General features: G+C 49.8%; 1 pseudogene; it reads right to left on the minus strand.

Moving 5' to 3' along the window:
- Positions 1 to 6,175: 6,175 nt before the first annotated feature.
- On the minus strand, positions 6,176 to 12,705 carry LOC140904834 (phospholipase A2 inhibitor and Ly6/PLAUR domain-containing protein-like; annotated as a pseudogene).
- Positions 12,706 to 16,879: the final 4,174 nt, after the last annotated feature.

A 16,879-nucleotide genomic window follows, 5' to 3' on the forward strand; every position in this document is an offset into this window, starting at 1 on the left:
CAAACCCCGGCTCCCCACCCCTCCCCAGGCAGTGCCCGTGGGCGAAATACCACCAAGAACCAAGAGGTGGCGCTGTGGGAGTTGTTACCACCAATGCCTCCTCACTGAACGTGTGGGCAGGCAGATCTTGGAGAAATGCCACCTGCTTTTTCAGCAGTTCTGCCCAGTTCCATTTAACGCTCCGGATGGGGAAAGGCATCTTGCTAGCTGGTCATTTGTATCTTACTCAACACTGCAGACAAGTCTGTTTGCTGCCTGAGTGTCTGTGGCTAGAATTCATTTTCATCTTCTGACGTGGCTATCTGGGGTGCAGCTTGTGCCTGCGAACAAACCCCACACGTCTGTGTAGGCAGAAAAACAAGAATTCAGCTGCTCTGAGGAGGGGTTTCTGCCTGGCTTTGCGGTGGACTTTTCACACACACACACACACACCCCGCCGTCACTCTCTGCTCCAGGCCTCTGCCTCTCAGAGTTACGTCAGCTCAGCCACACTCGACTTCAGCCCACTTTTCATCGCTAATCCTGCCAATTCTCTTCTTCAGAATATGATTGACGCTTGTTAAGACTCTGGATAGATGGCTGTGTGCCTCCAGCAAGTGATCCCAGGAGCATCAACTCTTTCCTCTCCAGAGAGTGGGGGCCTTAGAATTCATAATGTGAGCATAAGGCTTTTTAAGAAAGAAAGAAAGAAAGAAAGAAAGAAAGAAAGAAAGAAAGAAAGAAAGAAAGAAAGAAAGAAAGAAAGAAAGAAAGAAAGAAAGAAAGAAAGAGAAAAATTTTCCCACTTTGGTTTTTTTCGAGTTTTCATGTGGAAGCATCAATTAAACCTCAGAACGCCTTCCCCTGCCCCTTCTATGTCCCTAGATGGTAGCAAAGTGATCTTATCCCCATCTAAGAAATAGGGAAACTCAGGTAGAAAAAAGATGTGTTCAATTCAGGGTTAGAAGAAAGATAACAGCCGAGAAGTCCTCACTCCTGACACCCAGCCCACTCTAACCCACGAGACCCCACTCCTCTTTCCGAGCCACGGACAGAACCTGGGAGTCCTGATTTGCAGCCATCTCTGCTCAAACTCACTACACCCCAGCCCTCTTCCACAGCTGGGGAATGAACCCAGGAGTCCTGGCAGGAATCTCAGTGCTGGTGGGCAGGGGAACATTTCCAAGCAGGATTACAAGTGGACGGGGGTGGTGCTCCTCATCAGGATGACCCCAAGCCTGGGCGAGAGCTGGAGGAGGAATGAGAAGAAGGAAGGACAGACGGACTCAGACCCGCTGGCCAGACCCCTAGCGTTGGCTGTGGGAGTCCCAAGCTCCAATCCCTGCTCTCCCCGAGTCAGCCGGGGGACGTGGCCCCGGGTTTTCCTCTCACTGCTTTTACCCACAAATTCCATCCTGACCCCAGAATCCGCTATCGACAGCGGTACGTTCCCCAAGTAAATTCCCGACCCCCCCACCCGGCTCCCTGTGCCCGGGGACGGACGGGACTCACCTGTGGCCAGGAGAGCGGACAGCAGGCAGAGGGGCAGAGCCACCCACATGGTGCCCGGGTGTTTGCTGCAGTGAGCAGAACAGCGAAGAAGGATCTGGCTGTGGTTTTATCCGGCAGGATGGCAAATACCTGCCCCTTGGGGGATCGGCTGGGGCTGCCCCATGACATCCTGGTGGACCCGGAGATGGGAGATTTCACAGCCTTGCATGTGACACTGGCTGATCAGGTGATGCCAATGTGTACTGATGCCAATTCCCTTGTGCATTAGTGGAGATCAGTGGTTCTCAGCCAGGGGTCCGTGTACCCCAGGGGTACACACAGGTCTTCTGGGGGGAACATCAGCTCATCTTGATGTTTGCCTCATTTTACAACAGGCCAGATATAAAGCACTAGTGAAGTCAACACGAGCTAAAATTTCCGGACACAATGACTTGTTTGTGCAGCTCTATGTACTGTCCACTGAAATGTAAGTGCAATATTTATATCCCAGTGGAGTTATCTTATAATTACACGGTGGAACTGAGAAAGGAAGCTATTTGTCAGTCACGATGTGGCCGTAACACTTATGTATTTTTATAATAACATAAGAAAGGACCTGTCATAAATATAAAGGGAAGGGGAACCACCTTTCTGTCCCCAGTGCTGTAAAATCCCTCGTGGCCAGAGGCAAAACACTTTCACCTGTAAAGGGTTAAGAAGCTAAGGCAACCTTGCTGGCACCTGACCCAAAATGACCAATGAGGAGACAAGATACTTTCAAATCGGGAGTGAGGGAAACAAAGGGACTGCTTGTCTGTGTGATCTTTTGCTGGAACAGCTCAGGAATGGAGTCTCAGAACTTCTGTTAGTTAGTAAGTAATCTAGCTAGAAATGTGTTAGATTTCCTTTTGTTTAATGGCTGGTAAAATAAGCTGTGCTGGAGGGAATGAATATTCCTGGTTTGGTGTCTTTTTGTAACTTAAGGTTTTGCCAAGAGGATTCTCTATGTTTTGAATTTGATTACCCTGGAAGGTATTTACCATCCTGATTTTACAGGGGTGATTCTTTCACCTTTTCTTTCATTCAAATTCTTCTTTTAAGAACCTGTTTGCTTTTTCATTGTTCTGAAGATCCAAGGGTTTGGGTCTGTGTTCACTTGTACAAATTGGGGAGGATTCTTATCAAGCCTTCCCCAGGACTTGGGGTGATATTTTGGGGGAAGACATATCCAAGTGGGCTCTTTCCCTGGTCTTTGTGTAAGACGCTTGGTGGTGGCAGCGTACGGTTCAAGGACAAGGCAAAGTTTGTACCTTGGGGAAGTTTTTAACCTAAGCTGGTAAGAATAAGCTGAGGGGGTCTTTCCTGCGGGTCCCCACATCTGTACCCTCGAGTTCAGAGTCGGGAAGGAACCCTGACAGGGCCACACTGGGTCAGACCAAAGGTCCATCTAACCCAGTATCCTGTCTTCCGACAGTGGCCAATGCCAGGTGCCCAGAGGGAATGAACAGAACAGGTAATCAAACATCAAGTGTTCCATCCCCTGTCATCCATTCACAGCTTCTGGCAAACAGAGGCTAAGGACACCATCCCTACCCAGCCTGGCTAATAGCCATTGATGGCCCTATCCTCCATGAATTTATCTAGCTCTTTTTTGAACCCAGTTTACTTTTGGAATTTGCACATTCCTCTGGCAAGGAGTTCCACAGGTTGATGGTGCATTATGTGAAAAAACACTTCCCTTTGTTTTTTTAAACCTACTGCCTCTTAATTTCATTTGGTGGCCCCTAGTTCTTGTGTTATGAGAAGGAGTAAATAACACTTCCTTATCTACTTTCTCCACACCACTCATGATTTTCTAGACCTCTCTCCTATCCACCCTTGTCCGTCTCTTTTCCAAGCTGAAAAGTCCCACTCTTATGAATCTCTCCTCACGGAGCTGTTCCATCCCCCTAATAATTTTATGACCCTTTTCTGAATCTTTTCTGAATACAGTGGATGTATTGTTTCTTGACTTTAGCAAAGCTTTTGACACGGTCTCCCACAGTATTCTTGTCAGCAAGTTAAGGAAGTATGGGCTGGATGAATGCACTATAAGGTGGGTAGAAAGTTGGCTAGATTGTCGGGCTCAACGGGTAGTGATCTATGGCTCCATGTCTAGTTGGCAGCCGGTATCAAGTGGAGTGCCCCAGGGGTTGGTCCTGGGGCCGGTTTTGTTCAATATCTTCATAAATGATCTGGAGGATGGTGTGGATTGCACCCTCAGCAAATTTGCGGATGATACTAAACTGGGAGGAGTGGTAGATACGCTGGAGGGGAGGGATAGGATACAGAGGGACCTAGACAAATTGGAGGATTGGGCCAAAAGAAATCTGATGAGGTTCAATAAGGATAAGTGCAGGGTCCTGCACTTAGGACGGAGGAACCCAATGCACAGCTACAGACTACGGACCGAATGGCTAGGCAGCAGTTCTGCGGAAAAGGACCTAGGGGTAACAGTGGATGAGAAGCTGGATATGAGTCAGCAGTGTGCCCTTGTTGCCAAGAAGGCCAATGGCATTTTGGGATGTATAAGTAGGGGCATAGCGAGCAGATCGAGGGACGTGATCGTTCCCCTCTATTCGACATTGGTGAGGTGTCATCTGGAGTACTGTGTCCAGTTTTGGGCCCCACACTACAAGAAGGATGTGGATAAATTGGAGAGAGTCCAGCGAAGGGCAACAAAAATTATTTGGGGTCTGGAACACATGACTTATGAGGAGAGGCTGAGGGAGCTGGGATTGTTTAGCCTGCAGAAGAGAAGAATGAGGGGGAATTTGACAGCTGCTTTCAACTACCTGAAAGGGGGTTCCAAAGAGGATGGCTCTAGACTGTTCTCAATGGTAGCAGATGACAGAACGAGGAGTAATGGTCTCAAGTTGCAGTGGGGGAGGTTTAGATTGGATATTAGGAAAAACTTTTTCACTAAGAGGGTGGTGAAACACTGGAATGCGTTACCTAGGGAGGTGGTAGAATCTCCTTCCTTAGAGGTTTTTAAGGTCAGGCTTGACAAAGCCCTGGCTGGGATGATTTAACTGGGAATTGGTCCTGCTTCAAGAAGGGGGTTGGACTAGATGACCTTCTGGGGTCCCTTCCAATCCTGATATTCTATGATTCTATGATTCTATGATTTTCCAATTCCGATATCTCTTTTATACGCTGAGGTGACCACATCTCCACACAGTTTTCAAGAATGGGAGTAGCATGGATTTATATAGGGGCAATATGACATTTACTGTCTCATTATCTCTCCCTTTCTTAATGATTCCCAACATTCTGTTCTCTTTTTTGACATGCACTGCGTACTGTGAACTATCCACTGTGACTCCAAGATCTCTTTCTTGACTGGGAACAGCTAATTTAGACTCCATGTCTGGTTTTGGAAGCAAGTAGCTTTAAGTGAGGGGAAACTTGGGCTATGCAAGACACATCAGACTGCCACAATGGGTACAGCGGTCTGGAAAGGTCGAGAGCCCCTGGCCGAGATCAAAGGCATGGCGAAGGTAGAACAGTGTGTTTGGAGTTTCAATTTCATGAAAACCAATGGGCCGTGGTATGGTTTTCCCTTCCCCGTCTGCTGTTTTCGCGGAGTAACAACCATTCACCCTGAGCACAGCCCTGGGACTCACTGACCCAGCAGAGACGGTGGAGGGATGCTAAGGAGGAACTTTCGCACCAGGAAAGTGCTGAGTCCAAAGGCAGGGGCCATCGTGTGTGCTGACTGCCGCGTTCCTCCCTCCCTCATCGAAGGCAAAGCCCACGTGGGTGGGGGCCCTGCCAGCTTGTTCTCTGGGAGAAGAAGCTGTAAGGATGGATTCAGGGAAGGATCCTGCCTCGCTGGGCTGGCTGGACTCTTACAGGGACCAGAACCAGATGCAAAGCAGGGATCCCCGGAGACCGTCTGGGGGCACCTGAAAAGACTTGGGAGAATGGCAGGTTCTTCCATCACCGCCACCGTTTGGAATTACAGAATGCGACTCATCTGGGCATGAATTTTACCGCCTTTAACCCCTTGTGACCCTCATTTCCTTTCCTTAGCTCACGAACCTTTAGCGAGTTTCCTACAGACCTGGCTGCCAGGGTTGCCTTTAGTGGAGGATCTGGGGTCCCGTGGCTCTGGGGTAAGTGACCGGTCTCCTGGGGCTGGGAACAACCTGGGTGGGCTGGTTTGGGGTGTACGTGACCTTTCCTCACAAAGTCCGGCTTGTCTGAGAGTATCTGAGGGGACTGGCTGTGACTCCGGGGTCAGACGGGGGCAGCGATCCAGGAGTTCACGCTGGGTGAAATCTGCTCACAGAGCACCACCGGTTGGGGGGATCTGCCCTGTTTCCTGACACCTTCCCTGAGCCCGGCACTCCCAGTGGAGCCGCTCCAGAGAGCGGGACGAACTGAGCCCTGCAAAATCAACCTAGAAGGACATTTCTCCCCTCCAGGGCGTTCCCGCCCGCCAGGACAGCTGGGTGAGCCACGGCCTCTCCTTCCCACAGCCCTCCTTCCCCAGGGAAGATCAGAGATCATGGGGGGTACTTTCCCCACAACTCGCTTTATTCAACCAATGCACAAAAGGAACCCGCAATCTCCCCCAAAGAGAAGCAGCAGCCAGTGGCTGCTGAAGGGAGGTGCACTGCAGCCCGGCACGCAGCAGAAGGGAAGGATGCTAGTCCGGGACTCAGGGCTCCCCGATGCCTCCACCGGCCCTGGGAGCTGGGTAGCACTCGGCCCAGATCAACATCTCCACCATGCCCTGGGAGTATTTCTTCACCCCCACTCTCTTCACGCAGGCGCCAGGCGAGCCACATCCAGCCGCAATCTTTATCACGGTGATGTCACCTGTACGGGGGGAGACAGACATGATCAGAGGCTCCCACATCCCCCCCCCAACCCCCATGAGGTCTCTCACACACTCCCCTCCCAGCAGGACTGCACCCGGCTCTGCAGGCAGACTGGGGTCTAGTGCTCAGAGCAGGGGGCTGGAACAACGTGAGAACATAACAGAGGAACGGCCCCCCTGGGTCACCCCAAAGGTCCATCTAGCCCAGTATCCTCTGGCCAATGCCAGGTGCCCCAGAGGGAATGAACAGAACAGGGAACCATCCAGTGATCCATCCCCTGTCGCCCATTCCCAGCTCCTGGCAAACAGAGGCTAGGGCCACCATCACTGCCCATCCTGGCTATAGCCACAGATGGACCTGTCCTCCAGGAACTTCTCTAGTTCCTGTTTGAACCCTTCGCCTTCACAAGATTTCCCGGCAATGACTTCCACAGGTTGACTGTGCGTTGTGTGAAGCAGTGCTTCCTTTTGTTTTTTTAAACCTGCTGCCCGTTCATTTCATTTGGTGGCTCCTAGTTCATATGTTAGAAAGAGTAATAACACTTTCTTCACACCCTTCAACCTTTTACAGAACTCTTTCCTATCCCCCCTTAGCCATCTCTTTTCCAGGATTAAAAGTCCCACTCTTATTAATCTCTCCTCATATGGCAGCCGTTCCATCCCCCTCGTCATTTTGGTTGGGCTTTTCTGAAGCTTTTCCAATTCCAGTAGATCTTTTTGGAGACAGGGCGACCACATCCGCACTCAGTGTTCAAGCTGTGGGCGTCCCATGGATTTATATTGAGGCAACACGATTTTTTCTGTCCTATTCTCTGTCCCTTTCTTAATTATTCCCAGCATTCTGTTTGCTGTTTTCACAGCCGCTGCACATGGAGTGGATGATTTCAGAGAACTATCCATAGTGACTCCAAGATCTTTCTTGAGTGGTAAATTTGACCCATCATTGTGTATGTCTAATTGGGATTATGTTTGCCCATGTGCATTATTTAGCATTTATCAATATTGAATTTCCTCTGCCGTTTTGTTGCCCAGTCACCCTGTTTTGAGAGACCCTTTAGTACTTCTTCACAGTAAGCTTTGGACTTAACTATCTTGAGTAGGTTTGTATCTTCTGCAAATTTTGCCACCTCACTATTTACCCCTTTTTCCAGAACATTTCGGAATATGGTGAATAGCTAATGTACTCAATGCTTTTTTGACTCTGTCTTCAGGAACAAGGTCAGCTCCCAGACTGCTGCGCTGGGCATCACAGCATGGGGAATAGGTGGCCAGCCCTCTGTGGAGACAGAGGTGGTTCGGGACTATTTAGAAAAGCTGGACATGCACAAGTCCATGGGGCCGGATGCATTGCATCCGAGAGTGCTAAAGGAGTTGGTGGATGTGATTGCAGGGCCATTGGCATTATCTTTGAAAACTCGTGGCGAATGGGGGAAGTCCCGGATGACTGGAAAAAGGCTAATGTAGTGCCCATCTTTAAAAAAGGGAAGAAGGAGGATGCTGGGAACTACAGGCCAGTCAGCCTCACCTCAGTCCCTGGAAAAATCATGGAGCAGGTCCTCAAGGAATCAATCCTGAAGCACTTACATGAGAGAAAAGTGATCAGGAACAGTCATCATGGATTCGCCAAGGGAAGGTCATGCCTGACTAATCTAATCGCCTTCTATGATGAGATTACTGGTTCTGTGGATGAAGGGAAAGCAGTGGATGTATTGTTTCTTGACTTTAGCAAAGCTTTTGACACGGTCTCCCACAGTATTCTTGCCAGCAAGTTAAAGAAGTATGGGCTGGATGACTGCACTATAAGGTGGATAGAAAGTTGGCTAGATTGTCGGGCTCAACAGGTAGTGATCAATGGCTCCATGTCTAGTTGGCAGCCGGTATCAAGTGGAGTCCCTCAAGGGTCAGTCCTGGGGCCAGTTTTGTTCAATATCTTCATAAATGATCTGGAGGATGGTGTGGATTGCACTCTCAGCAAATTTGCGGAGGAGTGGTAGATAAATTAGGAGGAGTGGTAGATACGGTGGCAGGTAGGGTTAGGATACAGAGGGCCCTAGACAAATTGGAGGATTGGGCCAAAAGAAATCTGATGAGGTTCAATAAGGATAAGTGCAGGGTCCTGCACTTAGGACGGAAGAACCCAATGCACAGCTACAGACTAGGGACCGAATGGCTAGGCAGCAGTTCTGCGGGAAAGGACCTAGGGGTGACAGTGGACGAGAAGCTGGATATGAGTCAGCAGTGTGCCCTTGTTGCCAAGAAGGCCAATGGCATTTTGGGATTTATAAGTAGGGGCATAGCCAACAGATCGAGGGACGTGATCGTCCCCCTCTATTCGACATTGGTGAGGCCTCATCTGGAGTACTTTGTCCAGTTTTGGGCCCCACACTACAGGAAGGATGTGGATAAATTGGAGAGAGTCCAGCGAAGGACAACAAAAATGATTAGGGGTCTGGAGCACATGACTTATGAGGAGAGGCTGAGGGAGCTGGGATTGTTTAGTCTACAGAAGAGAAGAATGAGGAGGGATTTGATAGCTGCTTTCAACTACCTGAGAGGTGGTTCCAAAGAGGATGGTTCTAGACTATTCTCAGTGGTAAAAGATGACAGGACAAGTAGTAATGGTCTCAAGTTGCAGTGGGGGAGGTTTAGGTTGGATATTAGGAAAAACTTTTTCACTAGGAGGGTGCTGAAACACTGGAATGCGTTAACTAGGGAGGTGGTAGAATCTCCTTCCTTAGAAGGTTTTAAGGTCAGGCTTGAGAAAGCCCTGGCTGGGATGATTTAATTGGGGATTGGTCCTGCTTTGAGCAGGGGGTTGGACTATATGACCTCCTGAGGTCCCTTCCAACCCTGATATTCTATGATTCTATGAATAGGACTGGGCCCAGTGCAGATCCCTGGGGGACTCCCACTTTTTACCTCTCTCCGTTCTGAAAACTGACCATTTCTTCCTACCTGTTTTTCCCTATCTTTTAACAAGTTACTGAGCCATGAGAGGATTTTATCCCATGACAGCTCACGTTTCTGAAGAGCCTTTGGTGAGGGACCTTTTCAAAGGCTTTCTCAAAATCTAAGTACACTGTATCCACTGGATTCCCCTTGTTCACACGCTTGTTGACCCCCTCAGAGAATTCTAGTAGATTGGTGAGGCGTGATTTCCCTTTACCGAAACCATGTTGATCCTTCCACAACAAATTATGTTCATCTATGTGGCTGACAATTCTCTTCTTTCCTGTAGTTTCAATGAGCTTGCCCTGTACTGAAGTCAGACTTATTGGCCTGTAGTTGAAAGGATCACCTCTGGAGCCCTTTTTAAAAATTGGCGTGTCATTAGACGTCCTCCAGCCAGTTGGGACAGAAGCTGATTTAAATGCTAAGTTACAAACCACAATAAGTCGTTCTGTAATTTGACATTTGAGTTCCTTCCGATCTCTTGGGCGAAACCCATCTGGACCTGGTGACTTATTACTGTTTAATTTATCAATTTGTTGCAAAACCTCCTGTAATGACTCCTCAATCTGGGACAGTTCCTCAGATTTGTCATGAAAACAGAATGGTTCCGGTTTGGGAATCTCCCCCCCAGCCTCAGCCGTGAAGACCGATGCACAGAATTCATTTAGTTTCCCCGCAGTGGTTTTATCCTCCTTGAGTGCTCCTTTGGCATCTCGGCAAGTAGGACTCCTGGGTTCTCTCTGCAACTCTGCCAGGGGAGTGGAGTCTAGTGGGTCAGAGCAAGGGGGCCTGGGACTAAGCCAGGACACCTGGGCTCCACCTCGTGCTCTGTGTTTAGACCCCTCCCACATCTGGAGGACTTACCCAGTGTTAATATCCCAGATTCCTCAACACAATGGTCCTCGGCTCCGGTGCAGGCCAAGAGCTTGTTGTCCTGACAGTTTCCTCCCCACAGGTTGAAGCATGACGGGCACTGCCGGCCGTTGGGGACGGAGCTCACAGTTGGCACTGAGAACAGTCAGACACACACAGTCAGCCAGGGGTGGGGAGTCACTACACGCTGGGCTCGATCCCACCTCAGGGAAGGGAGTGGGGTCTAGTGGTTAGAGCAGGGGGGCTGGGAGCCAGGACTCCTGGGTTCTCTCCAGGCGGGTGTGGCCGGAGCAGGGCTCTAGGTTTGCAGCAGACACACACCTGGGATGGCCCCAGCGTTGCAGCCGTCAGTGTCACAGCAGGCGATGTTCGCCCACACGGTGACATTGTACGCGTAGGTCAGCGAGAAGGGGCCAGGCTCACAGTTCTTGGGCTCTAGGCACGATTTAGCCGTGTAGGACAAGGAGAATCCCTCTGTGGAAGAGAAACAGAGCATCACCTCTGAACTCCAAAATGGACCCCCAGCTGCTCCATCCTCCCCTTCTGTTCCATCCACCCCACGCCCAACTAATCTCATCTTCCCCCTCACCCGGATAAAATCCTGTCTTCTTTCTGATCCAGGCCCAACAGCCACCCACTGCAATTCCCCATCTCATCCCGTCCCCTGTCTATGACATTATCTTTCCAGACTGAGCAGTCCCTGCTCCTGGAGAAGAGCAGAGCCTATTGGTTAGAGTAGGGGGAGGGGCTGGGAGCCAGGAATCCTGGGTTCGACCCCTGGCTTCAGGAGGACAATGGTGTCTATACTTAGTAGAAATCTTCTTTCACTCACCCAGTCTGAACTCTGCCACGACGGTGATGCAGGTCCCTTCCGAGGGGGCACAGGGCTGCAGGGAGCCGGAGCACGATTGCTCTTTAGACTCACACACCTCGCATTGCAGAGCGCTCCCTGGAGGTTGGAAAAAATCCCTTCTCAGTACAAACCCCAGCTCCACACCCCTCCTCAGGCAGTGCCCGTGGGTGAAATACCACCAGCAACCAAGAGGTGGCGCTGTGGGAGTTGTTACCACCAATGCCTCCTCAGTGAACGTGTGGGCAGACAAATCTTGGAGAAATGCCACCTGCTTTTGCAGCAGTTCTGTCCAGTTCCATTTAACTCTCCGGATGGGGAAAGGCATCTTGCTAGCTGGTCATTTGTATCTGACTCAATGCTGCAGACAAGTCTGTTTGCTGCCTGAGTGTCTGTGGCTAGAATACATTTTCAGGTGCTGATGTGGCTATCTGGGGTGCAGCTTGTGCCTGCGAACAAACCCCACACGTCTGTGTAGACAGAAAAACAAGAATTCGGCTGCTCTGAAGAGGGGTTTCTGCCTGGCTTTGCGGTGAACCTTTCACACACACACACACACCCCGCCGTCACTCTCTGCTCCAGGCCTCTGCCTCTCAGCCACACTCGACTTTAGTCCACTTTTCATGGCTGATCCTGCTAATTCTCTTATTCAGAATACGATTGACGCTTGTTAAGCCTTTGGATAGATGGCTGTGCACCTCCAGCCAGCGATCCCAGGAGCATCAACTCTTTCCTCTCCAGAGCGTGGGGGCCTTTAATTTATGACGTGAGCGTAAGGTAGTTTTAAGAAAGAAAGAAAGAAAGAAAGAAAGAGATTTTCCCACTTTGGTTTTTTTAGAGCTTTCATGTGGAAACATCAATTAAACCTCAGAACGCCTTCCCCTGCCCCTTCTATGTCCCTAGATGGTAGCAAAGTGATATTCTCCCCATCTAAGAAATAGGGAAACTGAGGTAGAAAAAAGATGTGTTCAATTCAGGCTTAGAACCAAGAAGACAGCCGAGAAGTCCTCACTCCTGACTCCCAGCCCACTCTAACCCACGAGATCCCACACCTCTTTCAGAGCCACGGACAGAACCCGGGAGTCCTGATTTGCAGCCATCTCTGCTCAAACTCACTACACCCCAGCCCTCTTCCACAGCTGGGGAATGATCTGAGGAGTCCTGGCTCCCAGCCCCCACCCGTTGCACCCGCATTCCCCTTTCAAACCCGGGGAATGAAGCCAGGAGTCCTGGCAGGAATCTCAGCGCTGACAGGCAGGGGAACATTTCTAGGCAGGACGACATGTGGACGGGGGAGCTGCTCCTCATCGGGATGACCCCAAGCTTGGGCGAGAGCTGGAGGAGGAACGAGAAGAAGCAAGGACAGAGGGACTCAGACCCGCTGGCCAGGCCCCTAGCGTGGGCTGTGGGAGTCCCAGGCTCCAATCCCTGTTCTCCCCGATTCAGCCAGGGGAATGTGACTCCGGGTTTTCCTCTCGCTGGTTTTACCCATTAATTCCATCCTGACCCCAGAATCCACCATTGACAGCAGCACGTTCCCCAAGTGAATGCCCGACCCCACCACCCAGTTCCCTCTGCCCGGGGATGGATGGGACTCACCTGTGGCCAGGAGAGCGGACAGCAGGCAGAGGGGCAGAGCCACCCACATGGTGCCTGGATGTTAGCTGCGGTGAGCAGAACAGCAAGGAAGCATCTGGCTGTGGTTTTATCCGGCAGGTTGGCAAATACCTGCCCCCTGGGGGATCGGCTGGGGCTGCCCCATGACATCCTGGTGGACCCGGAGATGGGAGATTTCACAACCCTGCATGTGACATTGGCTGATCAGGTGATGCAATGTGTCTTGAGGCCAATTCCCTTGTGCGTTAGTGGAGATCAGTGGTTCTCAGCCAGGGGTCCGTGTACTCCAGGGGTACACATAGGTCTTCCATGGGGTACATCAGCTTATCTTGATGTTTGCCTCATTTTACAACAGGCCAGATATAAAGCACTAGTGAAGTCAGTACGAGCTAAAATTTCCTGACACAATGACTTGTTTGTGCAGCTCTATGTACTATCCACTGAACTGTAAGAACAATATTTATATCCCAGTGGAGTTATCTTATAATTACACGGTGGAATTGAGAAAGGAAGTTATTTGTCAGTCACAATGTGGCTGTGACACTTATGTATTTTTAGAATAACATAAGAAAGGACCTGTCATAAATATAAAGGGAAGGGGAACCACCTTTCTGTCCCCGGAGCTATAAAATCCCCATGCCCCGTGGAAAAACACTTTCACCTGTTGTCATAAATAGAAAGGGAAGGGTAAACTCCTTTATAATCCCTCCTCTCCAGAGGAAAAATCCTCTCACCTGTAAAGGGTTAAGAAGCTAAAGGTAACCTCGCTGGCACCTGACCAAAATGACCAATGAGGAGATAAGATACTTTCAAAAGCTGGGAGGAGGGAGAAAAACAAAGGGTCTTTGTCTGTCTGTGTGATGCTTTTGCCGGGGACAGAACAGAAATGGACTCTTAGAACTTAGTAAGTAATCTAGCTAGTTATGTGTTAGGTTATGATTTCTTTAAATGGCTGAGAAAATAGCTGTGCTGAATAGAATGGATATTCCTGTCTGTGTGTCTTTTTGTAACTTAAGGTTTTGCCTAGAGGGATTCTCTCTGTTTTGAATTTAATTCCCCTGTAAGGTATTTGCCATCCTGATTTTACAGAGGTGATTCTTTTCTACTTCTATTAAAAGTTTTCTTGTAAGGAAACTCAATGCTTTTTCATTGTTCTAAGATCCAAGGGTTTGGGTCTGTGGTCACCTATTCAAATTGTTGAGGATTTGTACCAAACCTTCCCCAGGAAGTGGGGTGCAAGGGTTGGGAGGATTTGGGAGGGAAAGACGTGACCAAACTACGTTTCCCAGTAAACCCAGTTAAAGTTTGGTGGTGGCAGTAGAAATCTAGGGGCAAAGGACAAAATTAATTTGTACCTTGGGGAAGTTTTAACCTAAGCTGGTGAAAGTAAGCTTAGGAGGTTTTCATGCAGGTCCCCACATCTGTACCCTAGAGTTCGGAGTGGGGAAGCAACCTTGACATGGTGGCGGGGGGGGGGGGGGGGGTTAGGATTTTGATTTTTTTTTAGAAGGAGCACAGATTTGAACACGAAATTTTTTTTCCTTTGGGGCTGCTGATAAGCAGGTTACCAAGTAGTTGGAGGTTTTTTGCTTTGATTTGGGGCCAGAGCAGAGACAAAGGGAATTGTCTTTTTCTGTAGGCTGACAATCACTATCAGAGAATAGGTATCCTATTCCAGTACAGCAAAATTTTACAGCCAAGTTTTGTTTGTTTATTTCCAAACCTCGGGTGTAAAGTTAGTTAAAAACAGAGAGGGTAGGATGACAGAATCCACGGCTCAAGAAACGCTGGAATTTCAGGCTGAGGAAAAACAAAAGGAACATGAAAGACAGATAGAACTCATGCGGCTGGAGAAGGAGGTACAGGAGGCTGCCCACAGGAGGGTAATGGAGGCAAGGAAGTATGTGGAGGAGGAGAAGGAAAAAGAGAGGAAGCATGTGGAGGAGAAGAAGGAAAAAGAGGAAGCATGAACTGGAGATGGAGAAGGTAAAGACTAGGCAGAATATACCAACAAACCCTAGCAATCCTTCTCCAGGTACCACTTCCCATCCCAGAAAGTTCCCCACCTACAAGGCAGGCGATGATACCGAGGCTTTCTTAGAAAACTTCAAAAGGGCCTGGCTTGGGTACAGCATCTCTACAGACCAATACATGGTAGAGCTGAGGCCGCAGCTCAGTGGACCCTGAGCTGAGGTGGTGGCAGAAATGCCTAAAGAACACATGAACAAGTACGAACTGTTTAAATCCAAGGCGAGAGTTAGAATGGGGATAACACCCAAGCATTCTCGTCGGAGGTTCAGAGCCCTAAGGTGGAAACCAGACATGTTATTTACCCAACATGCCTACCACATTGTGAAACACTGGGATGCCTGGATATCAGGAGCAAGTGTTGAATCTCCAGCAAATTTGCCCTTCCTAATGCAAATGGAACAATTATTAGAGGGTGTTCCTGAGGAAATAGAAAGATACATCCTAGATGGGAAGCCCAAAACTGTAATCGAGGCAGGAGAGATTGGAGACAGATGGGTGGAGATGGTAGAGAAGAAAAAAACTGGTCGCAGTTGGAGCGGAGACCAGAAGGAACAACCCCAGACCACACCCTATTTCCGGGGGCTGCCCAAGGCCCCACCTACCTCCCAAAGAACCCTCCAAACACTTTATCGTCCCACCACCCCGTTCTCCAGCAACCCACCTCACCCCAGTGACCCGTCAGCTGGACGATGTTTTAAATGTAACGATCTGGGGCATGTAAAGGCCAACTGCCCCAAGAACCCCAACAGATTACAGTTCATTGCACCGGAATCACACCAAAGATCCGCAGGCCCAGATACCTCCCAGATACCCTTGGAGTGGAGGAAAACTGTGAGTGTGGGCGGGAAGAAGGTCACCGCGTGGAGGGACACCGGAGCACAAGTGTCAGCTATCCATGCTTCCTTAGTGGACCCCAATTTAATCAACCCAGAGATCCAAGTGACGATTCAACCCTTCAAGTCCAACTCTTTCAATTTGCCTACAGCCAAGTTGCCTGTCCAGTACAAGGGCTGGTCAGGAACGTGGACTATTGCAGTCGATGATGATTATCCCATCCCCATGCTGTTGGGGGAAGACTTGGCCAATCATATGAAGCGGGCCAAGAGGGTGGGAATGGTCACCCGCAGCCAGGCTAAACAAGCCGTGAGGCCTAGCTCTGTTCAGGAAACTTCTATCAGGACCCGGTCAGAGGTGATGGACCCGGACCCCAGGCCAATGTCTGCAACAGCAGTAGTGGATCCAGTCCCAGAGACCCAGACAGAACCAGTCCCAGAACTGGAACCAGAAGAACAACCAGCACCAGACCCATTGCCAGCACTGAATCCAGTACTTGCAACCTCAACACCAGAGGGCCCCACCGAACCTGAACCGGCAGCAGCCCTTAACCCTACATAAGAGGCTCAGCAGGAGCCTGAACCTCAACATAGTGTCCCAGCGGAGAGCGGTTCACAGTCAACGGAAACAGCCCCATCCCCTACATCGCTTCCAGAGGGACCAAGCATAGGTCCACAATCTAATGAGGAACTGATGTCTCCAGCATCAAGGGAACAGTTCCAGATCGAACAGGAAGCGGATGAAAGCCTCCAGAGAGCTTGGATGGCAGAATGAAGTAACCCACCGCCTCTCAGCTCTTCTAATCGATCCAGGTTTGTTGTAGAAAGAGAACTTTTATACAAGGAAACTCTTTCTGGTGGACACCAGGAAGTCTGACATCCTCAGAGACAGTTGGTAGTTCCAACTAAATACCGGGCCAAGCTCTTGAGCTTAGCCCACGATCACCATAGTGGCCATGCTGGGGTGAACAGGACCAAAGACCGTTTTGGGGGGTCATTCCACTGGGAGGGAATGGGCAAGGATGTTTCTACCTATGTCCGGTCTTGTGAAGGATGCCAAAGAGTGGGAAAACCCCAAGACCAGGTCAAAGCCCCTCTCCAACCACTCACCATCATTGAAGTTCCATTTCAGTGAGTAGCTGTGGATATTCTGGGTCCTTTTCTGAAAAAGACACCCAGAGGGAAGCAGTACAGACTGACTTTCATGGATTTGGCCACCCGATGGCTGGAAGCAGTAGCTGTAAGCAACCCCAGGGCTAAAAGTGTGTGCCAGGCACTAGCAGACATTTTTGCCAGGGTAGGTTGGCCCTCCGACATCCTCACAGGTGCAGGGACTAATTTACTGGCAGGAACTATGGAAAACCTCTGGGAAGCTCATGGGGTAAA

This window comes from Lepidochelys kempii, unplaced genomic scaffold, assembly GCF_965140285.1.
Source record: "Lepidochelys kempii isolate rLepKem1 unplaced genomic scaffold, rLepKem1.hap1 scaffold_96, whole genome shotgun sequence".
Lineage (NCBI taxonomy): Eukaryota > Metazoa > Chordata > Testudines > Cheloniidae > Lepidochelys > Lepidochelys kempii.